Consider the following 17,086-nt stretch of genomic DNA (forward strand, 5'->3'; position numbering starts at 1 on the left):
AAGCCAGAGGAGGAAATGGTAAAACACTTTGATATCTCTGCCAAGAGAACCCCAAATAGGGTCATGGAGAGGTGGTCATGACTTAACTACAACAACAAATTCTATAAACACTTAGACACTATTTACTCAATGTTGAACAGATAATGTTATTTTTCATCATCAAATGATGGGAAGAAGAAATAGACCCTTTTGAACAAAAGGATTTCTCACATGGGTCATGTGCTCACATCTTAATCTGCCCCCTGAGACCTTAACCTCTCTGCTAGGAGATGGGTAACATTCTCATTCTCTATTATCATCTATTATCGATGATCTAGAGTCATGGATGCTTACTTGTATTGATCAGAATTAAGTTTTTCAAAGCTAATCTCCCACCCCAATGTTGTTTTGTTATAAATGGTCCTCCTTCCTCTGCTCACTTCACTCCCCAAAGTTCATGCAAGGCCTCCTGGGTTTCACTAAATCTAACCATTTCATGATTTCTTATGGCACAACAGTGTTCATTTTGTTCTCAATCCTCATTTGTGCAGTCATTCCCCGAATAATGAGCACGTCTTGTGTTTCCACTTTACCAGAACCTGCTTGTTTCACTGCATTGTAGCCTTAAACTGAGGATCTATAATATTTATTTACCCAGACACCTTGGGCGTAGAATTGACTTCCCCTGCTCTCATAAAAACCATTGGCTCCTCAAATTTACCCTAGTTTCTTAATAACTGATCGTTGTGAAGAAGAACAATGACTCATATTTGTATAGAAGTCAGATTAATGGCAGAAGACCATGTTCTGGCTTGGTTATAATAGTTTTCCTTAGAACATATCAAACTTTTTGAGATTTAAGTGGTTAATGAGACTAAGGCTTGGGTCGTTGACATAGTGTCCTGATCATTTGATTATATTCAGCATTTAACACATTCCCGTACACAGTAAGTGCTTAATAAATGCTTCTTGACTGGAACTAAGTAAAAAAATCACCCTTCCTCTATTCTTTAATCTTGACTAGGAGAGAGTAGAGCGCTTCCTGCTGACAAAGCTCAAGATAGTGGCAGGGAGGAGAAGCTTCTTCTAACTGAATCAACTGCATCCTAAATAAAGTTCCTTCCCCAGCTCTGACTATTCTTCCTGGGCTGTGGTTTAGTAAACTTCCTTTTGTTAACTGTTAGGTCATCTGCCAAGAACTCATTTGGCTCCCATCTCTTAAGCCACCAGACCCACTTGGTCTTTTGCTTTTCAGTCATTTTAGTCTGCCTCTTTGTGATCCCATTCAGGATTTTCTTGGCAGGGATACTGGATAGTTTGCCATTTCCTTCTCTGGTTCATTTTACACATGGAGAAACTGAGGCAAATAGGATTAACTGACTTATCCAGGGTCACACAATAGTTTGTGTCTGAGATCATATTTGAATGCAGAAAAATGAGTTCTTACTGGTGCTCTATCCATTGTGCCATCTAATTTCCCACCTGCCTGGTCAACTTTGTCCTATCTCAGTTCCTAATGAGCTCCTTTGGAAGTAAGTGGCAAACTTGGTATCATACCTATTTTTACAGATGAGAAAAGTGATGCCTTAAGAGCCTGAGTGATTTGTCTATGAATACCTACTTATGGGTATCCGAGGAGAAATTTGAACCCATGTCCAGAGCTCTATCTGCCATCCAGTACTGTCTCTGACCAAGGTAGTTATACACTCTGCCTCTGGGGAGGGCTGGAAACCATTGGCTCCCCAGATGTACTTTAGTCCAAGGCAGGATTTGAACCCATCTTCCTCAGTCCATTCCCATATTCTCTGTGAATTGTGCCAAACTAGACATTATTAGTTACGTGATGTGATCCTGAGCAAGCCATTTAATGTCCCAGTCTTATTTTCTTCAGCTGTAAAATGGAAATACTGTAATTTCTGTATTTTCTTCATCTGTAAATTGGGAATAAGAGCAGGTATTTTACAGGCTGTTGTGAGGATCAAATGGATGTGTACACATACAAACACTAGCTCTCAATCTTAATAGCTAATTTAAGCATCACATACAATCAACACACAATTCATTCTCAGCCTTTGTTACTGCTTTAAAAAAGAAATGGCAGATCCCACATGGCCAGCTGTACAAGTAACTAGCGTACGCTTTCACCTCTAGAGGCAGGCTTCTTTTGTTGATTTTTTTGGGGAGCCAGGGTGACTTACTCAGGGTCACCCAGTCCCAAAGGATGGTTTTTAATGAGGAGAATACAGCCAGACTCCCTTGCCCTAGGTCTGGATCCCTTTCCCAAAGCAGTTCTCATGTTCTTTCATTTACGAGGCAGTCACCGCTCTCACCTTCCATTGCCACTCACTTTCCTTCCCAATTTTTTTAAATAAGCATTTGTTTCGCAAGAGCATTTACTTAATTTATCTTTTCCCCTCAGCTTGTGAAATTATTCATCCCGGCAGCCCATAATTGCGAGGTGTCCTGTTACACTCCTGCGATTAAAGGCTTTGTGAACCATTCTCAACACAAGAAAAACATTTATCTAAGAAGCACTCAGTTTATGTGAAAAGGGTACAAAGCAGTTTGGATAACCTGGGTCCTTGGTTTGGGCACGCCTCCGAGTGGGCATTTCTTTACACGTAGCCTGAAAATCACAGCTTGCTGGTCCCTTTCAAAGGTAAAAGTGCCTTCATCCTGGCAGGTGTTAAGAAGGGAATTTTCGGCATCGGTTTTTGTTGATTTCCCTTTCTCCGAGTCTGAGAGACTCGGCGACATGTCGAAAAGAATGCCTTTGTGCTTTCTGTGTATGGCCCAGGGGACTGACCTCTTCTCTAGCTAGTCCTGAACTGTTACAATCAGAATTCTATTTTTTTCCAGGTACAGAAATATAGACACAAAATCCTAGCAAAGACACTGTGCTTTTACTCGTTCATCTCTTCGGTTGTGTCTGTCTCTTTATGACCCATGGGCCGTGGCATTTTAGGCCGTTCTCCCTCCACCATCATCTGAAGTTTGTCCCAGCTCATGCTGGTTGCTTCTATTACACTCCACGTTATTACATTCTCTGACATGACTTTCTTCTTTTACCTTGAATCTTTTCTGACATGAAGGTCTCCTCCATCGAGTCCCATCATCAGGAAAAAGTACTTCCCCGAGAATCTCGAGAGTGGAGTGACCTCAGTTTCTCTGTAGAGCCTTGTTAATAATGATAATAGTAAACCACATGGACAGACCACTTTGAGATTCATCTTCCATTTACAACTGCAGACCTAAAAGGCAAACACGTTGTGATGTCCACTTTACAGGGGTGGAAGCCAAGACTCAGCAGTTGGAAGCACTTGGTCGGGGTCTAGAAGTGAAGTATTTGAGGTATATTAAACCCATGTTTCCTTGAATCCTCAGTTTATTGCTTAGTTAACTGTCTGGGACACACTTCTTCTTCCCTTTAAGAATACCAGACGCAGCTTTGTGGTCAAGATGGCTTCAGTAAAGACTTTTCCATGGTAACATTTAGCCTGGCCACAACTTGGCTTATACATTGTGAAGCATTGAGGCTGGGATGATGAATGGACTGTTAGACTCTGGAAGAGCTGAGTGCAAATTTTGCCTTAGACACTTGCCTGTTGTGTGACCCCACACAAGATCTTTCATCTCTCCCAGTCAATTTCCTCACCTAGAAAATGGGGTTAATCATGGCACCTTCTGCACAGGGTTGTTAGAAATGATAAATGAGATACATGGGAATCTATATAATCCTTAATGTGCCACATAAAGGTTAGCCATCTTGTGTGAGCAGATATTTGAATTTATGGGGTCATTATGGCTTATTTTAGACCAGTCTATGACCCATGACTTAATTGGCTTAAATATTCTTTCTAGTCATGAAAAAGTACCCCCAGCTCCTAGCTTATCAGGAATAGTTAAAATTAGAGGTTCCTTCAGTCAATCTGTTGAATGAGGATCTTCAAATTTAAGTAGGCCAATCCTTGCTAGAAGAGGTAGGGCTTGGGGCCATCAGTCCAGCTTGGTAAGAATTGAAAGAACCTGTTTTCTTCTGGCACAGCTTTTTGAGAACTCAGAGAAATTATTATGTCCCGATGAAATATCCTCATAGGATGCTATTGAATTTGGGTAGAGTCTTTCAAAACACTTTTGGAAAAACACAGATGGTCTTGTCCATTCTTTGGGATTCTTTGGGAATCATTGTGCCCTTTCCAAATATTTCTGAACTCCTGAGAAGCACATGTCAATAGTTTGGCAAAGAGCAATATAAGCATTAGCTCTCAATAAAATTACATCGGTAAGGTTTCTGGCACAGAAAAGCACAAGCATTAGTTCTCAATAAAATTATGAAGTTGGTAAGGTTTTGGGTATAGAGTGGTGCAAATATTAGCTATAAATAAAATCTGCATTTAATAAGGTTATTTTGGGATGTCATAGCTGGCCAGTTCTTCATCCTTTTCTTAAGCAAATTATTTCTCCCTTTCTTCTACCTCTATTAACATCAGTTTACTAGGAAAGGCATGAAATTTATTCACACTAAAATGTAAATGAATCACAGTATTTCCATCTTGGAATTTCAGAATTCCATCTTTTTTATTTTTTTAATTGAGGAAGGGAAAATTTATAGAAGTTCTTTAAGTTATTCAAAGTTACACAGCTACAACCTAATAGTTGCAAAGATTATACCAAGGAAAGTCAGCTAAGCCCTCTGGACAGAGAGAAATGATGATGATGAACTTTAGAAAGGCACCAATCCTTGGAGCTCCTCAGAGAGCTGTACCTAGAATAAACTTACTGAGCATTTCATGAAAGGAAAAAAAGGCTTCCCAATAACCTTGAGCTGTGAATTATCCCTTTTCCTCATGAATTGTTTACATGGATACCTCACTCCTTTCATATAATGCAAGTATGAAATTAAGTCTGTCCAAGATGCTTTGTGTGCACAGTGGATGAGGACATATCTGGTTTGGAAGGATTTTACCAACTGTTCTTAGGATATCTACCTTATTTCCATAAGCTATTTGAGACTTCTGAGTGAATATCAAAAACACCCCATCAGAGGCTAATGAATGATAGCTCTAGGGGGAAAAATCAACTCATTTGAAAGATCCCTTTTCCCCTGAGGAATGGTGATGGACCCTTTGAGGACCTCTGCCCAGGAGTTTAAGTGGACATGGGCAACTGGCTTCCGAGGGGATGTTCTACAATCATTCATCCTGGGATTGTATGTGAGTGAGTCTTGGGTGGCTGCTCAGCAACTTTTTGCTTCATATAGTTTTCTCTCTGCCACTAGCTTTTTGCTTCATACAGTTTTCTCTCCAACAACTGGCTTGGTTCAGTAAGAATTGGATTTGGAGTGGGGTTTCCTGCATTCAAATCTCACTTCTGCATTGCCTGCCTTTGTGATTTTAGGAAATTATTTTGTTTCTCTGGGATTGTTTCCTCACTTAAAAATGAGGGGTTGGACTAGTGATCACCTTTTAGCTTCATGATACTAAGATATGATTACAGAAATGTTACCATTTTTCCTTGCTACCCTCCCAGCTTCCCTTCCTAAATCATTTTGATCCCCTGGAATCTGGGAAGTTGGATTCCTAGGATCAAGGATTTAGAGTTGGCGAAGACTTTGGATAGCCTCATCCTCATTTTAAAGTTGAGCAGACTGAGTCCTATGAAAATTAAATGTCCTCTCCACATCACCCAAGTAGGAAGCATTGAAGGCAGATTTGAACTGTGGTCTGTCTGATTCCAAGACCAGCATTTTATCCACAATAGCTCTTCCTCATTGGATAATCTTTCCCTGGGTTATTTCTAAAAAAAAATGATGCACATGCTCCCTCACCCTAGGAAAAAAAATGAACAAAAATAAGATGTTTGCCACTTAACTCTCCCAAGAGTTTCATTTCATGGAAGCTGGATCCACAGAGTGAAACATTAAACAAAATTTAATCCCTTCCCAAATGTTAACCTAAGCTTTCTTTGTGAGAGTAGCCTTCATTGCTTTCCTATGGGTTTTGTGAGTTTACACTCACAGAATAAAATAAAGAAAATTAAAGAAAATAGAAGAAACATTTTCTGAACATCTAGCTTTGAGCACGAATCCATAATAACCCTCATCATTCGGGAAAGGCTCCCATGAAGTCTGAATTGATCACAGAATTATAAAACACAGTTGAGAGAAAAAAATATCCAAGGAGAAGTCAGGATTCAAATCCAATTCAACCCCCACCATTCCTAGGGTGAGTGAGATGGCTTCCATAATTTATATCTCTCCCCTAAGAGCCATGTAGAATGGATATGTGATTTCAGAAACAGGAAGAGCAAGAGTGACTGAAGTGAAACTGGTTTAGGATAGGTCTATGCCAGTCTTGATTTCAGCAGTATGGCAGATCAGAATCATGCATCTAAATGTTGGCAGTTGTGCTTCTAACAGGCAACCTAATGGTCACATTTGTGAAAATGAATCATAGGATCATCAATTCAGAACTGAAGAAACTCCTATGTCACGGAGTATAACCCTATTGTTTTATAGATGGGCTTGTAAAGACTATGGCTTGCCCAAGATCACACTGTTAACCAGAAGCTGAGCTGAGCTTCAGAGTCATGCCCTTCCTTTTGACTCCAAGCTTTAGGATCGTAGATTGAGGATAGAAAGGATTCTGGAGGTCATTGAGTAGAGTCCACCACAGAGTAATGGATTGAAGTACAGAGAAGGTTAGTGACTATGGTAGGAACACATAGGTAGTATACATCTGACATGAGACATGGATCCCAAGTCTCTCTTACTACAAGTCCAATAAGTCATTCTTTTTCTTACCCCTCTTCTCCTTTTCTGTTTTGTTTTCCCCATTTATAATGTAAATTTTTTGAGAATAGAGGCCATCCTTTTTTCTTGTTTTTTTTTTTTAAATCCATAAAACTTAGCAAAGTGGTTGGCACATAAGAGCTTGATATTCTATCCATCCATCCATTTATCTACCTATTTTCCTATCATTCCTATCTCCCTTCCCTGTCTGTCTGTCTGTCTATCTATCTGTCTCTCTCTTTTTCTATATCTCGCACTTTTTTTACTCTCTTTCTCATTCACCTATCCATCATCCATCTATCTATCCATCAACCATGTATCTATCCATCCATCAACCTGTTATCTATCTTTCTATCTACCTGTTATCCATTTATTCATCATTCATCCATCTACCCACCTATCTTCTGTGTATCTCTACCTATCTATCCATTTATCAACTCGTCATCTGCTCATCCTTCGTCCATCTGTGTCTCTGCCCCTCCCTCCATCCCCCCCCCCCTCTCTGTGTGTGTGTATCTGTACTTACATATCCACCTGTATATACCCACCCATCTGTTCATATACTGCTATTGCCTTTCAAGTTTTCTGCTTCACTATACTAGCCTTAGAGGACCAAGCTTACCAAGGATATTTTCAGTAATTAGAGCTAAACTATCCTAAACTACCTTTCACCAATCATATTTTTGAATAAATTAGATCCAGAACCTATCCACTATTTTGATTGGATTTTTACAGGAGTTTGTTCCCACCTTCCACCTCTCTGTCCTTCCAGTCGGCTCTAGCATAAACTCTGTTCGGAGAGCTTCTGAATCTGTTACAAAAGCAGCTTTGGAAACCTGGGTGTAGCTCCAGTCATAACATTTTAGACCTTTATTTCAAACCCGTAATAATAAGCTTAAGTAATGTCTAAATATTTTCTTTAAACCACGATATCCTATTTTCAGCAGCAAACTGTAAACCAGAGCACAGTCTCTGCTGCTTTCTGTCTTGGAACAGGCCTTGTGGGGAACTGTCATGAATTTCTTTCGACTCCCAGACTGCGGCTGAGCTTTAAACAAGGCCGGCCAAAGGAATGAATCCTTCCTCTTCTGGAATGAAGACTCCATAGATGATGTGTGTCCATCCAGTCCCCCCTCTATTTCAGGATTGAGAATCGCTTCCCACTGGACTCATCGGGGGCCACTGGAGGGCCTGAGGTACCGGCTTTGAAATTCTCCCAAGATTATTTAAGAAGTCGTTCTAGTTACTGACATCCATGAAACAAATTCTTTAGAATAGAGAATAGAGGCCAAATTCCAAGAAGCCTTTTCAAACACTTGGCTTGGGAAGCTCCTCTCCCTGTTTCCACAAGTGAGATTTTTGTGGGGCAGAGAGATGTACGAGATGTTCGGGGTCACATCTGTTGTACATTTTTGTTAATTTGTAGTACTTGCCTAATTTTGTTCCTTGAATCAGAATAATAAGAAAATAAAGATTCCTGAATATAAAGTATGCAATTCATAGAAAATTGTGGCAATATATGATGCTGACTCATCAGTAATTGTTTTCTTAAGAATATGACTACATACCTAAAAGTAAACTAATGTGCAAGGAATAATTCACTATTCTGTTTCTTTCACTGAACCATAACCCAGTCTTGAATTCTCTCCTGACATGAATATTGTCAATAGACTAATTACCTAATGGATATAACTTGCAGGTTAATGAAGATCTAACTTACAGTATTCAAGATTAAAAGAGAGACTGTGGTTCCCATCTTCATATTTTTCAGTTCCACTTTATGCCAACCTCTTTATTTAGTGCTGGGAAATTAATGGAGAATATATAGGATTTAAGCCCTGCCTTCAAGGAGTTTACAATCTGAAGTATGAGTTTGCATAAAGAAAATAAGTGTTCTTTTTATTATTTCTTTATTATAGCTTTTTATATACAAAACATATGCAAGGGTAATTTTTCAACATTGACCCTTGCAAAAACTTCTGTTTCAACTTTTTCCTTCCTTCCCTTCACCTCCCCTAGATGGCAGGCAGTCCCATACATATTAAATATGTTAAAGTATATGTTAAATACAATATATGTATATATTTTTATACAGTTATCTTGGTGCACAAGAAAGATCGGATTTAGAAAGAAGGTAAAAATAACCTAAGAGGAAAAAATAAAAATGCAAGCAAACAACAGAGAGTGCAAATGCTATGTTGTGGTCCTTACTCATTTCCCAGTGTTCTTTCTCTGGGTGTAGTTGATTCTGTTCTTTACAGATCAGTTGGAACTGATTTTGATCCTCTTATTACTGAAGAGGGCCATGTCCATCAGAATTGATCATCGTATAGTATTGTTGTTGAAGTATATAATGATTCTCCTGGTCCTGCTCATTTCACTCAGCATCAGTTCACATAAGTCTCTCCAGGCCTCTCTGAAACCATCCTGCTGGTCATTTCTTACAGAGCGGTAATATTCCGTAACACGCATAGACCACAATTTATTGAGCCATTCTCCAATTGATGGACACCCCTTCAACTTCCAGTTTCTAGCCACTACAAAAAAGGCTTCCACAAACATTTTTGCACATATGGGTCCCTTTCCCTTCTTTAAAATCTCTTTGGGATATAAGCCCAGTAGAAACACTGCTGGGTCAAAGGGTATGCATAGTTTGATAACTTTTTGAGTATAGTTCCAAATTGCTCTCCAGAATAGTTGGATCCGTTCATAATTTCACCAACGATGCGTCAGTGTCTCAATTCTCCCACATCCCCTCCAGCATTTGTCGTTATCTTTTCCTGTTATCTTAGCCAATCTGATAGCTGTATAGTGGTGTCTCAGAGTTGTCTTAATTTGCAGAAAATGAGTGTTCTTAATAGCCGTGAGTTTATTTTTAAAATGTGTCTCAGCTGTGAAGGGTGGATATACTCTATCTCTAGAGAAGATTCATTTCTTAAGGATTCTACAACCTTGCTTTGTGCCTCCCAGTTCTATCAGCTAATGAAAATGGCTTTCTCCAAGGTCAATAGGGACCTCTTTCTTGCTCAATCTAATGATCATTCTTCTTGATCTCTCAGTGGAACTCCCTATGACTGGATCTCTCCAGTTTTCTTGACACTCCTTTCAATAGCATGTGCCCAAGACTAATCCCTAAGTCTTCACTGGCAAGACAGTGGTCACAGGGAACCACTGACCAAATTTCACATCCTTGGCAAGCTGCCCACACGCTGTATATTTTGTCATCATTTCAAATTCAATATGTGCATTGCACATTAAGTGCTGTTTCCTATGTCTTTATCTCTGTCCCAACCAGTTCTTCCTTTCCCATGGTCTTTAACTCTTCTTCTAGGTTATGGGCCTGAGAATTATATTTGGAATTTTTTTCCTCTTAGGCATCTTCTACATATATTCTTTTTCCAAATCCTGTTGATTCTTCCTTTAAGATACTCATGGGATTTTTTCCCTTCACTCTTTAATCCCCATGGATGCTTTTGGAGTTTAGGTCTCCATTATCTCATACCAAGATTAATGCACCAAGCTCCTGGGGAATCCTCTCTCTTTGGTCTTTTTTCCCTCTAATGAGAACTGTCTGGTGCTGCTTTTGCCAGACTAATCTTGCTTAAACACTACTTTCATTAAGTCTCTCTTCTGCTGAGCTTCTTCAAATGGGTCCTTTTGCCTCTCAGAAGCCCAAGTTTCTCCTTGACTTCTGTGACCTTGCATCATCAAGTCTATACCTGGACTTTTATGTGTCTCTGTTCTAGGACATGAGTCCTGTGTTTCAATTACACCAATGAGTCTTATGTTTCAGCCAGACCAGTCACCTTATTTGACATTACCTTTGAAAAAAGAAGGCAGTGTGGTTTTCCCAGGGTCCTGCATCCTTCCTTTATAATAGTATTTTCACTCTTTTTGTTGTTGTTTGCTTGTATTTTGTGTTCTTTCTCATTTTTTCCCTTTTGATCTGATTTTATTGTGCAGCATAATATTTGTAGAAATATGTATAGAAGAATTGCATGTTTAACTTATATTGGATTACTTGCCATCTAGTGAAGGGGTAAGGGAAAGAGAGAAATAACAAAAATTGGGACACATTAATAAATGTTTTATTGATTGGTGACAAGTTTTTTAAAGTTTTAGTTAAAAAAAGTCCAAAATCTCACCTTCTACTAGGACTTATTCAGGCCTGCTGGATATTCCTGCCTTCCCTTCCAGGTCATGTCTGATTTATCCTGAATGTATCTTCTTCCTCTGAGTGTTCACATGTTATTACCCCCATCATACTGTAAGCTCCTTGAGATCAAGATCTGTTTGTGACTTTTTTTGTATCCCCAACACCTAGCACAGTGACTGGCCCATAGTAAGCACTTAATAAATGCTTGCCAATTTAACCCTCCCTCCTTAAACCCCAGAGCCAGGACTAGGGAGGTGACTGGGGCTTTATTCTAAGATGTCAATAGTGGGCTCTCTGCTTCAGCTGTCTATGTTTAGGTCATTTTTGACCTTTGATAGTTTATATATCTGTAACGTAACTCTCTTTCATCTCTTAGCATGGCCTCCAAGACCATATCATTGTGGAGTTCCCTCCCAGTCCTCATGAGAGTGGGATTCTTTGAGGGAAGTTCCTTCTCCCACTTGGCCTATGGTCATATTGTCCTTTTTATCATTATCGTGCCCATTATAACTGTGTTTTTGCTCTAGGAGAATTCCTAGTTCAAAATTAATCTACCCTTTAGGGTCAAGCCTAAATATTGCCTTTACCATTGTTTCCCCAATGCATTTGGCATTTGCTGCCATCTTGTATTATCCCTTAATCATTTCCTGAATGTTAATTTTATCTCCCCAATTGCACCGCAAACTCCAAAACATTAGGTGCTGGCTTTTTCTTCTCTTAAATATGTATCTATTTCCCCAAAACATCATTTGGGCACAATAAGCACCCTCTACTGATTAATGCTGGTGAGAGAGTATTATGTGATTCTCCCATTCTATTTATCTGTGACACACCCTAGAAGTCCTGTGATTCTGGTTGTTCACTAAAGATGGCTGTGATTTGAAGAATGGAAATGTCAAAAGAGCTCACTAAAAATAGCATCTGTCTGTGTTGCTACCAGAGAGGGGAAAAGAGTGAATGTATGAAATATAAATTCTCCCCTACCATCAGCCCATATGGCAGCGGGATTGAAGAAGCTTCTCTAGTGGTCAGAGTTTTACTGATATCTGACATGCTGTAGATGAGGCTCAAACCTACATTGTCTTCCTCATCCAAGTTAGTTCCAGAAACATTGTTTTAAGCACCTATTGGGCACAAGATTTTGTGCTAAATGCAAGAATTGTAACAAGATTAAAGGAAAGTCAGTGACCGTGAACATTACTTTTGAGGTAGGGGTGACACCTGGAGATGTTGTTCCTGGACGCAATGGGAGACCCGGGCCTTTTAAGTTAAATTCTTTAATAGATCTCAGCTTGACTGAGGCAATACCCAATCAGTGATTAAGGTTAGATAAGAAATGAGACAGAGAATGGCCTCTTTTACCTGCTCAAAAAAAATCATCCTGGGAGAGAAAGACCTTCAGGATTTCTGGCCAAATTGCTATTTATATTCATTGAGGCAATCTGGATCCAAACAATGATCAAGTGACTTCACCTGGGACTTACTGTTGGTCAGTCAGTGAAAGCCAGATTGATTCTTTCTTAAGGACCATGCTTTAAACTCAGACTATTGATAGTCTACTGGAAATGGGAGACAGAGGAGAATAACATGAAGAGAAATAGATTATATTTGACTCTGAAGCTTGAACTTAGCTGACCAGAAGCATATTTATTCTCGCAGGAGTTAACAGTGAAGTTAGAAGAAATGGTGGGTCTGGATGGGGAAATGATGTTCATTTTAGAATTGTTGACACCCAACTCTGAAAATAAAATCATAAGATTGCTGTGACCAAGTTCTACTTCACAAAGTTAAGTATGGTATAGCAATCACCTCTTGATAATAGTTTTCAATCTGGGATTCAACCAAAGCCACTCAACCTGCCAGCCAAGTCTGCCATGGAAATACCGTCTCAGAATATATAAATATAACCTTTTAAATGTTAGGAAAGGAGTAGAAAATAAAAATGAAAAGATGTATCATTTTCAAAGTTTATAAAAACCCACTGATTCCTTACTTGAAAGAGTCAGTGATGCATTTACAAATAATTCACTTTTTTTGTAATTGGTGCCCATTGATTAGGGAATGGTTCACCAAATCATGGTACATGCATTTAAGTACTGATTTTGAAGAATGCAGAAAAGCATAGGAAAGCTATATGAATTGAAGAAAAATGAAGTAAGCAGAAACAAGAGAATATGCACAGTTCCAGGAACATGTCAATTGAAAGAATTTAAAAAAAAATAAAATCTGTATGATTAGAATTACCAAATTTACCTTGGAGGAAGGGAAAAAGAAAAAAAATATCTCTGCTCCTTTTGTGTAGGTGAAATACCCAGTGTGAAGGAGGCGATGTATATGAGCACAGTCAGTTGATATGTTGGTAGCTTTTAGGCAATTGCTCCCCCGCCTCCATCCCACCGTTATTGTGCTTTGGTTATAAGGGATGTCCTACTAGATTTGGGGAAAATATATTTGGAAATGAAGGTAATATGAAAACAAAGTTTAAAAATGTTTGGTATCTTCATCAGTTCATATTTCTTCTGAATCCTTCTCTCAAAAGGATTGGGATTCTGCTCCATAAGTGGTGGGGAACCATTAAAAACCTTTCCAAGAATTTGTTAGAGATCAGACAAGGGGGGTATAAATTGGAACACCCAGGGAAATAAGTCTCATGGCTTGATTTTACTGAGATTTTTTTTTCTAATATAGAAAACTGGCCTTAGCTTGCTAGTGGAAGAGGTGTTAAGGAGGTGTATATTCACATGCTTTCAGAAATGAAATTTCCTTACTGAAAAAGTTTTGATTACTTTGTAAGTATTTATAATTTTCCCTCTAAGAACATAGATTAAGTCTCATTTTCTTGTTGCAGTGACATAGAAGGAAAAGAGTTTGACTCAATCTCTGTTGATTTTGTTTATGTTAAACATTCTTTTCTCAATAGAAAAGCACGCTTTGATGTCCATCTGCCAAGGCTTTGCCTTCTTTCTAAATCACTGCTTTGGCATCCTGCCACATACACTTGTACACACGGCAAATTGGAGGTGCAGAAAGAAATTTGCTTTCATTTCCCTTCACTACACCAGAAGAGTTATCACTATAGGCTGAAGGAGTAGCATGGCCGTCATTTGGCCACTAACGGGAGGGAGTTCAGATGAATTTAATGGGAAATTGGTACTATTTTATCTTGATCCTTCACAATGGTTCTCCTCCAAGCAGCCAAAGACCCCTGCAGCCAGAGCTGTCTTGGCGGGGTGGGGGGTTGGTGGGAGTGGGGAGAAAGATCTATTTTGTAGGAATCCATTCACCCTACAGATATCCATACTATTTGGAGTAAAGCCAGCTCATCTGACACTATGAATTCAAATAGTATGGAAACTTTCAAAGAGGTAATGATAGAGTGCTTATAGCCATCATCTTTATCCTTCCTTCCCTTGTAATTTTACATATCCCTGGCACCCAGCACTGGACAGACATGTTTTCTGTCCCTATTTTTCTGCTCACTTCCTAACTTCACACATGAACAAAAACTCATGTTTGTTCCTCTATCCAGAAACTTCTCAGTTGAGTCAAAGCCAATGCTGGATAAACCACATAAAGGCAGAAGAGGTGACAAATTTCATCCAAGATCACTTGGGTTATGAATATCACAGTCACAGAACTTTACGGTTCCATGCAAACATGGAAGCTATCTCTGAAGTCCAATCATTTCCTGAAAAAAAATTCCCTATATAGTATCTCCCAGCCTAGGACCAACCCTATCATTTGGTGATTTCTAGCAAGAGGGTGTCCGTTACTTCCTGAGATCACCTACTGATCTCCTCTGCTTCCTTAAAGTCCCACTGTCAAATCCACCTTCTGCAGGAAGCCTTCCCCAATCCTTTTTAATATACTTATTACTATATAATATTAATATATTAGTACTATAATTACTACTAATTAATGGTATCTGGATACCATTAGATTGTAAGTTCTTTGAGAGCAGAAATTGTCTTTTGCCTTCTCAGCACTTAGTACAGTGTCTGGTACTAGTTGGTACTTAATAACTGCTTATTGATTTATTAATCAATTTTTTCAGGTAGTTAGCTCCATTTTAAGGGAATTCTAATTCTTAGAATGTCAATATTCAAAAGTCACGTCTAAAAAAATCACATTTATTTGTACATATTTTTTTATTGTCTGTTTTATAACTGAGGTAATTAATGAAAGGGGGTATTTTATTAAATAATTATTAACTGCCAAGCACTGGATACAAACAACAGAAATTCTCCTCAAGGGAGCTGCATTCTAATTGGAGGAGAAAATCTTATGGATAATGTTGGCCAGGAAAGAGTTTTGGGCTTTGAAAAGTCTCGAGGATAGTGAGTGAAGTAATAGGGGTGTTGTCCACATTCTTCCCAGTAACAATGGTGTTATTGATTTGATTATGATCACAGAACTAGAAAGAAGCTAGGAAGGAGGAGTGGAATGTATGCAAGATGGCGGGACAGATGATGAACTTGGGGTAGAAAATCATGATGGTGGCTGGGTAGACATCATGGCCCTGTGAAGCTGTCCCTGTGTACCTCAGGCTGGAAGTTCTGGAGTGAGAAGGTTAAATCCTCTGGGATATGGTTTCTTAGTCTAGGATGCAGAGATGAATGGTGAGAAATGACTTAAGTTATTTTCTAAGTAGGTAGGCCATTGTCTGTTATAGAAAGAGAGATGTTTGCTCTATGATTTTCTTGTCGGAGGATATAAGCTCATTGTGTGTGGGGGGGTAGTTTTGTGTTTTTGTTGATGTTACCAGCACCAGTATAGGGTCTTGTTCCTTTGTGTGTTGGAAGTGTGGGAGCGGGGACTGCCTGGGCTTGTGATATTCTTGTCGGGAAGTCCTTTTGAGCAAACTTTTTTTATCTCTTGGGGGTGGAAGCTCCCAGGCCCCTCATATTCTTTGCTAGTTGTCTGGGACAACTGAGAAGGTGACATGTTTTGCTTGGGATGGTGACAGAAGTTGGTAGGTGACAGAGGCAAGAAGCCCAGATTTTCCAGCCTCCTAACTGCTCCTCACATTGCATCAAGTAGGTGTGCAGCTCCCTTGTGGTTTTACTGGCAAGGCCATTAAACTGAAGTCTGATGATCCGGATCTTTGCCATGATCATGCTGGAATTAACTCTTTGTCCTTGAGTCAGGATTAAATTTCTCTGAGGCTCAGTCTCCCTATTTGTATAAAAGGTATTTTGTATTAGTTCATTTCTGTGGTCCCTCTTCTCTCTGAAGACCCCAGAATCTGCAGATACAAAACATCATGAATAATCCACTCACAGCCAGCTGAGGGGAATGGGGCTCCCCAGAGACAAATGAATATCCTCCATGGGGCTGTGGGCACACAGTGGAAATGCCATGCTTAGTGACTGGGTTGTAACAACAGTCATAACAAGAACTCACTTTTGGAAGCATCAAAAGGCCTTCCTATCTCTGCGCCCTCCCGTCTCTAGGTCCAGTGTTTTACCCATTGTCCCTCCATAGAACCTTAGAGAAGTCAGTTATCTTTCTGAGCCACATTTGTCTTCCTTTAAAAAAACGATCAGATTATCTAAGTGGCAGAGTGGGTAGAACAGCAGACCTGAATTCAAATCTGGGCTTCAACAGTTATTAGGAACTCAGTGATCCTGGGCCATCATGTAACTGTTTGCCTCAGTTTCCTCATTTGTCAAATGGGGATGATAAGAATAATACTCATCTCCTAGAGTTGTTGTAAAGTTCAACTCTAATGATAGTTCTAAAGTACTTAGCAGATAGCAAACTGTAAATGTTATTGTTACCATTCTCAGACTAGTTCTCTGTTCCTATGATCCTAAGTTCAATTAAAAAGGGAGTCTTAACTCTGATACTAAAGAATTTTATGACTCTAGGCATTTAACCAAGGTGTCTCAAACCAGTTTCTTTATCTGTAAAATGGGAATAATAATAGCATTTCCTTCCCAGGGTTATGAGGATTAAATGAGATAATGTATGTACTGTGCTTTCTAATTCTTAAATGCTACCTAACTGACAATGATGGAGAAGATCAAATTTTGTAGAAGAAAATTCCCCACCCCTCTTCCTTCCTTCTTCCCTTCCTCCATCCTTCCCTCCCCTCTGTCTCCGTCTCTCCCCTCTGTCTCCGTCTCTCCCCTCCGTCTCCGTCTCTCCCCTCCGTCTCC

The sequence above is a fragment of the Antechinus flavipes genome, chromosome 3 (genome assembly GCF_016432865.1).
Source record: "Antechinus flavipes isolate AdamAnt ecotype Samford, QLD, Australia chromosome 3, AdamAnt_v2, whole genome shotgun sequence".
NCBI classification, from domain to species: Eukaryota; Metazoa; Chordata; class Mammalia; order Dasyuromorphia; family Dasyuridae; genus Antechinus; species Antechinus flavipes.